Genomic DNA, 11,859 nt, shown 5'->3' on the forward strand with positions numbered 1-11,859 from the left:
GAAACTTCCTCTTGTTGATATGCAATGTTTTCCCAACGTGCCTCAATTTTTTTTCGTGCTTTAGTTTTACAAACAGTCCACCAATCAATCTTATCGCGTTTCAAACTCGGATATGAAGAATAGAATACTTGAATTGCTTGTTGTGCCAACACAAATGGTTCATATCTCTTATAAAATCTCTTATGATTTATTTCAACTAAATTATAATGTGGATGCACTTTCATCCCTCTAACAGGGTCAAACCAGCGACACATAAATAATATAACTTGCATTTGTGGTCCTGGGTATTCTACTTCTATAATTTCATCCAACAAATAATAAAAATCATTGCTTGCACCTCCTTTATTGGATGACGATACTCACACCCCACTATTCATGGTATTCTTGCCCATTCCATAGTCTTGAGTATGGAAATTATATCCATTTATGAAATATGTTGGCCAAGTGCGTACGCATGAATTTGGACCCCATGACAGATGGATTAGCCATTCTTGCTCAAGGTGAGCTTGATTAGCTTGAACCTAAGGTCAAAACACAAATTGTTAAAAGTATGCATATGTATCAACAAAATATAGATTTTTTACTTACATATGATTTGAACCATGCAGCAAATTCTTCTTCACAAAATCGATCGAACTCTTGTGTCGATAATTCAGAATATAAGTTGGTAAATATCCTACTCAAAAAAATATATTGTTACACAAACAATTGAAAAAATAAAAAAATAAAAATAAAAATATATACTTACTCGTAATATGATGATACTTCTGGACAATTTAGTAAAATATATGTTTGGGCTGCCCACCATTCTTTACCAGTTAAGTATCTTTGTTTACATGGTCCACTTGGTCGACCAAGGTAGTTAAAAATTGAAAATGAGGTAACATTTGGATCAATAGGACCCTCATCATTTCTGCCCGCTCTTCGCCTTTTGCATTGAACATGAGGTTCAAAATAATATGATGCAAAAGTGGTGACTTCCTCCACAATGTATGCATTAACAATAGAGGCTTCAACTCGTGCTTTATTTTTCACCTTTTTCTTCAAATGATATAAGAATCTGTTGAAGATATATAAAATTATATTAAATATATATATATAAATGATCCAGGAGTAGAAGTATTTTTTTTTTGCATTCAAACAGTCGAATTATACAAATAAGACACTCTACCTTTCAAATGGATACATCCACTGAAAATGGACGGGTCCTCCAACTTTGGCCTCATATGGCAAGTGAATCAAAAGATGCTCCATGGAGTAAAAAAAAGAGGGTGGAAATATCCTTTCCAAATTGCACAAAATGATTGGAATATCTCTCTCTAACTTCTCCATGTGTGAACGTCTCAAAACTGTTGAGCAAATATCATGTAGGAAAATACTTAACTCCGTAATCGCTCCCCATACAAATTGTGGTAAGAGTTCCTTAAAAGCAATAGGAATCAGTCTTTGCATTATGATATGATAATCATGACTTTTCATACCAATTAACTTCCATTCTTTCATATCGACACATCTTCCAAGATTAGAGACATACCCATCTGGAAATTTCAAAGATTTCAACCATTCACATAGGACACGTCTTTAATCTTTATTTAATGTATAAATTGCCTTTGGCTTTGGTCCTCTACTATTTTCATCGACATCAAGAGTGGGCCTTTTACATATGAGTCGCATATCTTTTCTTGCATTGAGATTGTCTTTTGTTTTTCCGGTGATATCCATCACAGTATTTATCAGATTATCAAAAACATTCTTCTCAATATGCATTACATCGAGATTATGATGTATCAAATGACTATACCAATACGGTAAATCCCAAAATATACTTCGTTTAGTCCATTTATGTGTACTCCCATATTCATATGTTGTACCATATGGTTGTTCAATAACAGAGGGAAAGTGATGCACTCTGTACCAAATATCTTGACCTGTCAATCTCAATGGCGGAAGTGTTCTTTCGATCCTATTTTTAGTGAATTCATCTTTATTCTTTCTGAACTTATGATTTGTGGGTAAGAATTGCCTGTGACAATCAAAATAACTTGGTTTCTTTCCGTGTTTCAATCTGAATGACTTTGATCTCTCCATACATATTGGGCATCCCAAGATCCCAACAGTACTCCAACCTGATAGCATACCATAAGCTGGAAAGTCATTTATGGTCCAAAGAAGAGCAGCCTTCAGTATAAACATCTGGTTAGAATGAACATCGTATGTAGGAACACCTTCATCCCATAGTTGTTTAAGTTCTGCTATCAGAGGTTGCATATAAATATCTATTAACTTCTTTGGATTTTGCGGACCTGGTACAACCAATGTTAAAAACATATAAGGTGTTTTCATGCACATCCCAGGTGGAAGATTATACGGCGTTAAGATAACTGGCCAACAAGAATAATTTCTTCCTGATTTACCAAACGGAGCAAATCCATCAGCACAAAGACATAATCTAATATTTCTAGTCTCCTTTGCAAAATCTGGATATGTTCTATCAAAATTTTTCCACGCATTTGCATCTGATGGATGACACATTAAACCCTCTTCTGTTTGATGAGTTGCATGCCAAGTCATGTGTTCCGCAGTTGTCTTTGATGCATACAATCTTTGTAACCTAGGAGTTAAAGGTAAATAAAACAATTGGCTGTGTGCTTTACGTCGTTGTTGACTCCTTCTGGTTGTCTTATACCTATCTTGATTACAAAATTTACAAACCTCTACATCTGCATCATCTCCCCAATATAACATACAACCATCTCTGCAAACATCAATTCTTTCAACTGGAAGACCTAAATCTTTCACCAGTTTTTTCATACTGTAAAAATCAAGAGGCAAATTGTGATCACGTGGCAATGTATCGTCAATCGCTTGAACAATATCATTAAAACAATCTTGCGACATATTATGATCTGCCTTTATATTTAATAATCTGGATGTGAGAGATAATTTAGTCTGACTGTCACAACCGGAATATAATGGTTCATTTGCAGCACTCAATACTTCTTAAAATTTGTAATATATTTCATCCAGACATGGTACATCAGGCTCCTCCAACGGCAATGTATTAGTGGCAAACATTTGTTCACTTGTTGGAGGAAAACTAGAACTTGCACCAAGCGTCTCGGGGATATAATTCTGACAACTTGCATCAATTACCATCCTCTGATATGGATTGAATTGTTCATAATAACTTTGATCCCCACTAGTAGAGGCTTGAAAATTCCGTCCATAATCCTTATCAGATATGAACGGTTCGCCATGACTTGTCCAATTATAATAATTCGGAGTAAAACCAAATCTACAAAGATGTTCTTCAACTTTATCGGTGGGTAAAAATTTTCCATTGTGACATTTTCTACACGCGCACCTTATCTTCTTGCCATCCATATACATAATTTGAGTAGATGCAAAATTTAAAAATTGCCTCAGTCCAGTGATAAACTCAGGAGTTAACTCCTGACGATTAGGCAAATTTTTGTTATACATCCAACTTCGCTCATTCTGCATTTTACCTGAATTCAACTATTCAGTTAAACATTATTAAAAGTTACTATAGATAAATCTTATCATTGAAGACAAAACAAAAACAACAACTAATCAAAAAGAAGGAACGCAATTAATCAACTATAATATAATTAATTATTTAAAGCTAACTTTATATACAAATTAGTAAATGCATAATAATGAACTTAAGAATACCGAAAAGAGGTCAACAAATACAGCTGCCTTCCACTACACTGAGATCACGCAAAAATAAGACCTGCATAAACAACATTATCAAATAAGACAGGATCGTGCCGCCATCGGGCAGCTTCGCGAGGATCGTCTGCCCGCCCATCGTCGCGCAGAAGGCCGAGGCCGGATTCTCCAGCGCGCGGGCCGGCCCGGATCCGGCAAGGGCGGCGCAGACCGCGACGCCGACAGAGAGAGATCCGAGGGCATAGGGCTTACCAAACGAAAACCTTCACCGCCGATCATCGCAGATCACGCCGTCGCCGGTCGGAGATGCGGCCGAAATCTTGGAAATCGCAGCTGAGAAGGGGAACGAGGGAGAGAGGAAAGAAATGAGGGAAGGGAAAAAGAATCGGATTGATTTTTAGATCTAGGGTTTTTAGGAACAAATATATTTTGTTCCCAATTTCGTCCCTAAATTTGGGACGAATCCATGGATTCGTCCCAAATTTTGGGACAAATCCTGGATTCGTCCCAAATTTTGGGACAAATCCTGGATTCGTCCCAAAATCTGGGACGAATTCAGAAATTTGTCCCAGAATTTATTTTTTTAAATAAAAAAGGAACAAAATCAAAAGAAATAAATACGGACATAGAGATATCGAAATTTGATGAAACAAGTTTCTATGTGCTCGTATCATTGTCCTGATCGTAAATCTATCGATAAAAATATTTTTTACCAAATATATTTATTTTTAGAATTTTTTAATCCCAATTTGACCTAATTGGTGTTAAAAATTCAAATCACTGAAAATATTAATTAAAAATTATGGATGATGACGTATTTACGATCAGCTCAACGATACGGACGCATAGAAACTTGTTTCATCAAATTCCGATGTCTCTAGGTCCATATTTAAGCCTTAGGTGTTTGATTTTATTTATATAAAAATATTTTCAGTTTTGGGACGAATCCTGGATTCGTCCCAAATTTTGGGACGAATCCAGAAATTCATCCCAAAGTTTGGGACGAATCTCTAGATTCGTCCCAAAATTTTTTTTATTAAAAAAAAAATAAATAAAATTGGACGCCTTAAATACGGACCTAGAGACATCGGAATTTGATGAAACAAGTTTCTATGCGCTCGTATCATTATCCTGATCGTAAATCTATCAATAAAAATATTTTATACCAAATATATTTATTTTTAGAATTTTTTAATCCTAATTTGACCTAATTGGGTGTTAAAAATTCAAATCACTGAAAATATTAATTAAAAATTATAGATGATGACGTATTTACGATCAGCTCAACGATACGGACGCATAGAAACTTGTTTCATCAAATTTCGATGTCTCTAGGTCCATATTTAAGCCTTAGGTGTTTGATTTTATTTATATAAAAATATTTTCAGTTTTGGGACGAATCCTGGATTCGTCCCAAAAATTTATTTATTAAAAAAAAAAACAAAATTGGACGCCTTAAATACGGACCTAGAGACATCGGAATTTTATGAAACAAGTTTCTATGTGCTCGTATCATTGTCCTGATCGTAAATCTATCAATAAAAATATTTTTTACCAAATATATATATTTTTGGAATTTTTTAATCCCAATTTGACCTAATTGGGTGTTAAAAATTCAAATCACTGAAAATATTAATTAAAAATTATGGATGATGACGTATTTACGATCAGCTAAACGATACGGACACATAGAAACTTATTTCATCAAATTCTGATGTCTCTAGGTCCATATTTAAGCTTTCAAACACTAATTTACAACAGTTCATTACACAACACCTTTTTAATTAGTTTCAACCTATATATGTTTTAAAAATTATATACCTAGAGACATCGGAATTTGATAAAACAAGTTTCTATGCACTCGTATCATTATCCTGATCGAAAATCTATCAATAAAAATATTTTTGACCAAATATATTTATTTTTAGAATTTTTTAATCCCAATTTGACCTAATTGGGTGTTAAAAATTCAAATCACTTAAAATATTAATTAAAAATTATGGATGATGACGTATTTAGGATCATCTCAACGATACGGACGCATAGAAACTTGTTTTATCAAATTCTGATGTCTCTAGGTCCATATTTAAGCCTTAGGTGTTTGATTTTATTTATTTAAAAATATTTTCAGTTTTGGGACGAATCCAGAGATTCGTCCCAAAAATTTTTTTATTAAAAAAAATATATATAAAATTGGACGCCTTAAATACGGACCTAGAGACATCGGAATTTGATGAAACAAGTTTCTATACGCTTGTATCATTTTCCTGATCGTAAATCTATCAATAAAAATATTTTTTACCAAATATATTTATTTTTAGAATTTTTTAATCCCAATTTGACCTAATTGGGTGTTAAAAATTCAAATCACTGAAAATATTAATTAAAAATTATGGATGATGACGTATTTACGATCAGCTCAACGATACGGATGCATAGAAACTTGTTTCATCAAATTCCGATGTCTCTAGGTCCATATATAAGCCTTAGGTGTTTGATATTATTTATATAAAAATATTTTCAGTTTTGGGACGAATCCTGGATTCGTCCCAAATTTTGGGACGAATCCAGGAATTTGTCCAAAAGTTTGGGACAAATCTCTGGATTCGTCCCAAAAATTTATTTATTAAAAAAAAAAAACAAAATTGGACGCCTTAAATACGGACCTAGAGACATCGGAATTTGATGAAACAAGTTTCTATGCGCTCGTATCATTGTCCTGATTATAAATCTATCAATAAAAATATTTTTTTACCAAATATATATATTTTTCGAATTTTTTACTCCCAATTTGTCCTAATTGGGTGTTAAAAATTCAAATCACTGAAAATATTAATTAAAAATTATGGATGATGACGTATTTACGATCAGCTCAACGATACGGACACATAGAAACTTATTTCATCAAATTTTGATGTCTCTAGGTCCATATTTAAGCTTTCAGACACTAATTTACAATAGTTCATTACACAACACCTTTTTAATTAGTTTCAACCTATATATGTTTTAAAAATTATATACCTAGAGATATCGGAATTTGATGAAACAAGTTTCTATGCACTCGTATCGTTATCCTGATCGTAAATCAATCAATAAAAATATTTTTGACCAAATATATTTATTTTAAGAATTTTTTAATCCCAATTTGACCTAATTGGGTGTTAAAAATTCAAATCACTGAAAATATTAATTAAAAATTATGGATGATGACATATTTAGGATCAGCTCAACGATACGGACGCATAGAAACTTGTTTTATCAAATTCCGATGTCTCTAGGTCCATATTTAAGCCTTAGGTGTTTGATTTTATTTATTTAAAAATATTTTCAGTTTTGGGACGAATCCAGGAATTCATCCCAAAGTTTGGGACGAATCTCTGGATTCATCCAAAAAATTTTTTTATTAAAAAAATATATATATAAAATTGGACGCCTTAAATACGGACCTAGAGACATCGGAATTTGATGAAACAAGTTTCTATGCGCTTGTATCATTATCCTGATCGTAAATCTATCAATACAAATATTTTTTACCAAATATATTTATTTTTAGAATTTTTTAATCCCAATTTGACCTAATTGGGTGTTAAAAATTCAAATCACTAAAAATATTAATTAAAAATTATGGATGATGACGTATTTACGATCAGCTCAATGATACGGATGCATAGAAACTTGTTTCATCAAATTCTGATGTCTCTAGGTCCATATTTAAGCCTTAGGTGTTTGATTTTATTTATATAAAAATATTTTCAGTTTTGGGACGAATCCTGGATTCGTCCCAAATTTTGGGACGAATCCAGGATTCGTCCCAAATTTTGGGATGAAACCAGGAATTCGTCCCAAAGTTTGGGACGAATCTCTGGAATCGTCCCAAAGTTTGGGACGAATCCAGAGATTCGTCCCAAAAATTTATTTATTAAAAAAAAAAGAAAATTGGACGCCTTAAATACGGACCTAGAGACATCGGAATTTGATGAAACAAGTTTCTATGCGCTCGTATCATTGTCCTGATCATAAATCTATCAATAAAAATATTTTTACCAAATATATATATTTTTGGAATTTTTTAATCCCAATTTGACCTAATTGGGTGTTAAAAATTCAAATCACTTAAAATTTTAATTAAAAATTATGGATGATGACGTATTTACGATCAGCTCAATGATACGGACGCATAGAAACTTATTTCATTAAATTCTGATGTCTCTAGGACCATATTTAAGCTTTCGGACACTAATTTACAACAGTTCATTACACAACACCTTTTTAATTAGTTTCAACCTATATATGTTTTAAAAATTTTATACCTAGAGACATCAGAATTTGATGAAAACAAGTTTCTATGCGCTCGTATCGTTATCCTGATCATAAATCTATCAATAAAAATATTTTTTACCAAATATATTTATTTTTAGAATTTTTTAATCCCAATTTGACCTAATTGGGTGTTTAAAATTCAAATCACTGAAAATATTAATTAAAAATTATGGATGATGACGTATTTAGGATCAGCTCAACGATACGGATGCATAGAAACTTGTTTCATCAAATTCCGTTGTCTCTAGGTCCATATTTAAGCCTTAGGTGTTTGATTTTATTTATATAAAAATATTTTTAGTTTTGGGACGAATCCTGGATTCGTCCCAAAGTTTGGGACGAATCTCTGGATTCGTCCCAAAAATTTATTTATAAAAAAAAAATAAAATAAAATTGGACGCCTTAAATACGGACCTAGAGACATCGGAATTTCATGAAACTAGTTTCTATGTGCTCGTATCATTGTCCTGATCGTAAATCTATCAATAAAAATATTTTTTACCAAATATATATATTTTTAAAATTTTTTAATACCAATTTGACCTAATTTGGTGTTAAAAATTCAAATCACTAAAAATATTAATTAAAAATTATGGATGATGACGTATTTACGATCAACTCAACGATACGGACGCAAAGAAACTTGTTTCATCAAATTCCGATGTCTCTAGGTCCATATTTAAGCCTTAGGTGTTTGATTTTATTTATATAAAAATATTTTCAGTTTTGGGATGAATCCTGGATTCGTCCCAAAAATTTATTTATTAAAAAAAAGAAACAAAATTGGACGCCTTAAATACGGACCTAGAAACATCGGAATTTGATGAAACAAGTTTCTATGCGCTCGTATCATTGTCCTGATCGTAAATCTATCAATAAAAATATTTTTTACCAAATATATATATTTTTGGAATTTTTTAATCCAAATTTGACCTAATTTGGTGTTAAAAATTCAAATCACTGAAAATATTAATGAAAAATTATGGATGATGACGTATTTAGGATCAACTCAATGATACGGACGCATAGAAACTTGTTTTATCAAATTCCGATGTCTCTAGGTCCATATTTAAGCCTTAGGTGTTTGATTTTATTTATATAAAAATATTTTCAGTTTTGGGACGAATCCTGGATTCGTCCCAAATTTTGGGATGAATCCAGGAATTCGTCCCAAAGTTTGGGACGAATCCAGAGATTCGTCCCAAAAATTTATTTATTTAAAAAACAAAACAAAATTGGACGCCTTAAATACGGACCTAGAGACATCGGAATTTAATGAAACAAGTTTCTATGTGCTCGTATCATTGTCCTGATCGTAAATCTCTCAATAAAAATATTTTTTACCAAATATATATATATTTTTGGAATTTTTTAATCCCAATTTGACCTAATTTGGTGTTAAAAATTCAAATAACTGAAAATATTAATTAAAAATTATGGATGATTACGTATTTACGATCAGCTCAACGATACGGATGCATAAAATCTTGTTTCATCAAATTCTGATGTCTCTAGGTCCATATTTAAGCTTTCGGACACTAATTTACAACCGTTCATTACACAATACCTTTTTAATTAGTTTCAACCTATATATGTTTTAAAAATTATATTCCTAGAGACATCGGAATTTGATAAAACAAGTTTCTATACGTTCGCATCATTGCCCTGATTGTAAATACATAAATAAAAATATTTTTGACCAAATATATTTATTTTTAGAATTTTTTAATCCCAATTTGACCTAATTGTGTGTTTAAAATTCAAATCACTGAAAATATTAATTAAAAATTAAGGATGATGATGTATTTAGGATCAGCTCAATGATACGGACGCATAGAAACTTGTTTCATCAAATTCCGATGTCTCTAGGTCCATATTTAAGCCTTAGGTGTTTGATTTTATTTATTTAAAAATATTTTCAGTTTTGGGACGAATCCTGGATTCGTCCCAAAATTTGGGACGAATCCAGGAATTCGTCTCAAAGTTTGGGACGAATCTCTGGATTCGTCCCAAATTTTGGGACAAATCCAGAGATTCGTCCCAAAAATTTTTTTATTAAAAAAAAAAAACAAAATTGGACGCCTTAAATACGGACCTAGAGACATCGGAATTTGATGAAACAAGTTTCTATGTGCTCGTATCATTATCCTGATCATAAATCTATTAATAAAAATATTTTTTTACCAAATATATATATTTTTGGAATTTTTTAATCCCAATTTGACCTAATTTGGTGTTAAAAATTCAAATCACTGAAAATATTAATTAAAAATTATGGATGATGACGTTTTTACAATCAGCTCAACGATACGGACGCATAGAAACTTGTTTCATTAAATTCCAATGTCTCTAGGTCCATATTTAAGCCTTAGGTGTTTGATTTTATTTATTTAAAAATATTTTCAGTTTTGGGACGAAACCTGGATTCGTCCCAGAATTTGGGACAAATCCTGTATTCGTCCCAAAATTTGGGACGAATTCTCGATTCGTTCCCAAATCTGGGACGAATTCTCGATTCATTCCCAAATCTGGGACAAATCTAAATCTAGGACGAATCCAGGATTTGTCCCTAAATTTGGGACAAATTTTTAATTCGTTCCAGATTTGGGGACGAATTTAGCAACGAATTTTTTTTATGTTGCAAACTTGAAACAAAATTTATTTGTTGCAAGTTTTGTTGGTTATTTGGGTTGAAATTTATTTTTGTAACGCCCCAATTTTCCCTATTCTGAGTTTCAAATGTTCATAAAAATGTTTGAAAATACTGTTAAAATATTCTAGAGATTTTTAGAAATTTTTAGAGTATTTTTGCGTAATTTTTGGAGGTTGTTTAGTATTTTTACAAAACCAAAGAAGTTTAAGCAAAAAAAAAAAAAAACGTTGGAGGAGAGGTTTAAACCCGCGACCTCAGGTCGGACTGAACCAAGCCAAACCGGCTTGACCAGCTGGGATAAGAGATTTATGTTAATCTCATATAGAGTTAAATAAGGTTATAGTATAGTTGGGTTATATCCGAATACTTATAAAAGGAAATAAGTTTTGGGATTTTAAGAAAACCTAACTTTTTCTCCCGAAAACCTAATCTCCTTCGCTCTTCTCCCTCGCGACGGCGCAAAGCTGCGGCGGAAACCTAGAGCGAGCTAGGGTTGGAGATTCCGGCGCCGGCGAGACTTGATTCCAGCCGTCCCTCATCCACGGTGGCTGTTCCCGACGGAGAGAAGCCCGAGAGCTCCGAGAACACGCCGGAAAAGCTGCTACCCGAGCCCTAGAAGCCCTCCTTCCCTTCTTCTCGGTTGTAAGTGCAAGGACAAGCAAAAGTGAGTTGCTTCTCACCTGCAGTAGGAGTAGCTCCGATTTTTGCTTCGATGTTTCTTTGTTTTCTTGAGTTTTACCGTGAGGAAATCTTGGTTTTTGTTTGCTGCCGTGAACCCTAAAGAAAGAAGGGAAGAGTTAGTACAGTTTAGGCATGAAGAACAGTAGCAAGATTTAAGGTTCTAAATTCCAGCAAGTTTAAAATTTGATTTCGAAGCATGTTTTGGAGGAAGTTTATAATTAGGTTGCTGCCATGAAACCTAATGAAGAATTGTTAGATTGATCCTTACCTTGGAGGAACTATAGTTCAGTTCAAGCACGTGGAATTGTTAGATTCGGAAGTTAACAGATTGTTTAGCTTTGATTAGCCATGTGTGGCACGTTGGGCTTCTTTTGCTTCCTTGCCGTGGCACCACAGATAGTTGCAACAAGTTTTGATTCCCGTTGCTTTGTGAAAGTATGAGTTTTCAACAAGTTTACATAGATTTTAAGCTTTAGCATGTTTAGTTTTGGTTGGCTATGAATTGGTTC

The sequence above is a fragment of the Zingiber officinale genome, chromosome 4B (genome assembly GCF_018446385.1).
Source record: "Zingiber officinale cultivar Zhangliang chromosome 4B, Zo_v1.1, whole genome shotgun sequence".
Lineage (NCBI taxonomy): Eukaryota > Viridiplantae > Streptophyta > Magnoliopsida > Zingiberales > Zingiberaceae > Zingiber > Zingiber officinale.